Source organism: Arachis stenosperma, chromosome 9, assembly GCF_014773155.1.
Source record: "Arachis stenosperma cultivar V10309 chromosome 9, arast.V10309.gnm1.PFL2, whole genome shotgun sequence".
In the NCBI taxonomy this organism is placed as follows: Eukaryota; Viridiplantae; Streptophyta; class Magnoliopsida; order Fabales; family Fabaceae; genus Arachis; species Arachis stenosperma.
Genome location: NC_080385.1, coordinates 108,209,476 through 108,213,156, shown reverse-complemented (window position 1 = coordinate 108,213,156; position 3,681 = coordinate 108,209,476).

Sequence of the window (3,681 nt, the reverse complement as noted above, 5' to 3'; positions counted from 1 at the left end):
CCCTTGGCAGCACCAACCACGCGCACCAACATCCCCTGGCAGCACCAAACCGTTCCTGCCCTGCCCTTGGCGCGGGCAGGGCAGCGTTTGGCATTCCTGGCGCATCACGCTCGTTCCGCGCGCACCAAATTTCTTCCTTGGCGCACCAAACTCGCGCCAGACGCACCATGGCCGCACCAAGCTTCATTTTTCTGCCCTGCCCTCCACAAGGGCAGGGCAGCCTCCTGGGAGTGAATCTAATGGGCCGAAAAATCAAATTAAATTCCCATTTTAATTCATTTCTTCACCAAATCAAAAGCCCATCCAAATCCCAAAATCCAAGAATAGAAAGTGTATAAATAGTAGTTAGTTTGATGTAATTAGGACCTTTGGCCAATTTCACTTTGACCTTTACTTTTGAATTTTCACTTTGAGTTTTCCTTTGGAGATTTCTGAGAATTGGGGAGGGAATTGATCTCTCTTCTCCCTCATTCTTGCCTTAGCAGTTTTACTCTTCTGTTTCTGAGTATTTGGTGTGTGAAATTGGGGAAATTCTGTCCCAATTCTCATTCAAGCTCTTTGCACTTTGTTTTCTGCATAATTCAATTCAAATTCTGTTCATCTATTACTTCTTCTTTAATTTTCTGTCAATTGCTTTGTTTACTTGGATCTAGGAAGGCAAATAGAGATCTAGGCTCTGCTACCTAGTCTCTTGAGACCTGAGACCCAAATTTTACTTGGTTCCTCTTGGAACCTCTGCTGCATTTAATTTCTTTGCTGTTTAAATTCCCATTGCTCCTAATTCAAATTCTGCTACCTTAATTGTTGCACTTTACTTCCTCTTTGTTTAGATCTTGCAATCCCATTCCTCAGTTCCCTTTTATATTCAAGCCATTTATCTTTCTTGCCATTTAAGTTACTGCAATTTAAGTTTCTTGCACTTTAAGTTTCAGTCATTTACTTTCTTGCTCTTTAAGATTCTGCAAATTTACAATTCTGTTCTTCAATTTACTGCACTTTTCCCTTCCCCCTTTACATTTACTGTCATTTACTGTCTGTTAAACACAAATCACTCAACCAAAATTTGATTCGCTTGACTAAATCACCCACTAAACTAAAATTGCTCAATCCTTCAATCCCTGTGGGATCGACCTCACTCATGTGAGTTATTATTACTTGATGCGACCCGGTACACTTGCCGGTGAGTTTTGTGTTGGATCGTTTTCCGCACATCAAGTTTTTGGCGCCGTTGCCGGGGATTGAAATAGATTGACAATGATTAAGTGAAGTGGAGGTCTAGATTAAGCACTTTTTCTTTTCTGTTATTCTAACTCTCACTAACACACTAACTGTTTGAGAAATTGCCTCTATTAACTCACTAACAAATTATCTCAAATAACTGAATCTAATTCTCAAGCGTGTTGTTGTTTGGTCATCCTGATTGTTTGCATATCACAGGAAATCAAGTCCCTACAGACAAAGAAGATCATGACATGAAGCCACCTCTCATTACACTCATCAAGAACAATTGTTCTTTTGACGGAAGTCCATCGGAAGATCCTCAGCAGCACATAACCACTTTTCTAAAGACCTGTAATGCAGTCAGAACCGATGGTTCAGATCATGACACTTATAAAATTCTGTTATTTCCCTTTTCATTGAAGGGTGAAGCTGCACAATGGTTTGAAACTTTTCCCCAAGGAAGTATCACCAGTTGGGATGATTTGGTCATCAAATTTCTGGCCAAATTCACCTCATCCAAACAGATCATCCAGCTGAAAGAGGAGAAACATCTATTCACACAAGGGGACGAAGAACCACTCTTCACAGCCTGGGAAAGATACAAGAGAGCAACTGATAAAGTGGGCTTCCGAGCTTTCTATGAAGGATTGACCCCAGAAACAAGAAAAGCAGTGGACTACTTCTCAGATGGCCTACTCAAAGCAACAACAAATGCTCAAGGAATTACAGACTTCAATGACAAAGGAACCAACAACCAACATCCATCTAAGAAACCACATAGTGCAATCTCAGAAGAAGAAGTGGCAAATATTGAAGGAGTGAATGCGTTCAAGGACCAAAACAAACAGATGCACCCTCAACCACAGCAAAACATGGAAACATCTGCTGCAGTGAATGCCAAATTTCCACCATGGAGACCCCATTCCTATCTGAGAATGAGGGAGTTTCAACATCAGGAACAAGGAAGTTTCCGCCAGGACAATTCCATGACCACAACCAATCAACATCTCCCCCCTACTAATACCACCCAAAGCCAATACCCACAACACAGACACTCCCAAACCCATCTTAACTGGAGAAGGGGTGAGTACCAAAATCACAGACCAAGGGAATTCCATTATAACAACCCGAACTTCATAAATCATCAAAAACACCATTACAGCAATAACAACCATTACATGCCTCCACCACACCCACCCTTCCTACCTTCAACATGTCATCACCAACCAACCTCGCAAGACTCTCAGAGAATCACAAACTTGGAGATCCTAATGGAGAGAATGATGAAACATCAAGAAGAAACAACAAAGAACCAAGAGATGTTAATGAGAGGGCTTGAGGAGCAGATAGCTCAACTAGCAAAGCACTTTGCAGAAATGGGTGAGAAGAAATCAGATATTTTCTTCAAAACCAATGAAGATAAACCAACCAACAACAAAGATGCTACAAAGAAGGAAGGATGGAAAGGGATCATGGAGCACAACGAGAAAATACTGGACAAAGGAAGCACCAGCCAAGAACAATACAACAAGGAATTCTTTCAAGAGGAAGCAGAGGATAGAACTAAAGAAAAGAAAAAAATCCTCACTAGAAAGTTTTCACTAGGGGATCGAGTGATGATCAATATTCAACCCTTGAAGGTATCCCCACAGTTGTCTGAACACTACACGGTGACTAAGATCCTTTCACAAGAATGTATAGAAGTCATCAAAGAGGAAACCGGAAGGAAGTTCACAGTGAAGACAGACAAGTTAAGGCACTGTGATTTCCGACCTCCATGATAAGCAGAAATGAAGATGTCAAGCTAATGACAATAAAAGAGCGCTTGTTGGGAGGCAACCCAACCTGAGGTAGTTGTCTTTTTCATAGCTTTTCAATAAAGATGTTGAATAATTGGTATGCATTGCAAGGAGCTAAGTTTGGTGTTGCACACCAAAACAATTTGAGGGAGAATGAAAACTTCTAAGTTTGGTGTTCCACCAAAAATATCATTTAAAAACACATTCTCACCTCTTGCATGATTCTAGCTCCAAGCAATTAAACATATTATTCAACTGTTAAATTGTTTTCTAGCTTTAATTCCATTAACCTTTAGCAAAAATACATGGTTTCAAATATGGTTGACTTGGTACATCTGAGACAGTGGTAAAACAATTAAGTTTGGTGTTCACACACCAAAACAAATCATGGAACCACACTCAGTATTATGCTCACTAACCATATAATCAAGGGCTTGAGAAGCAAGCAACTTTGAGGATTATGCAGGACATGAGTCAACAATTGAAGACACTAAGCATCTTAACTCAAAGAAAACACAGCAGAAAGAAAAATCAAAGGGCTGCAACTCCAAAGGTTGTATCTGAACTTAATTCTTTCTGCTGTGTATTGTTTCGAACATGAAAACCATTGTATGCCTTGCTTAAGTGTTTATCTAGTTGCAAGTGAAATTGTTTGCTAAAA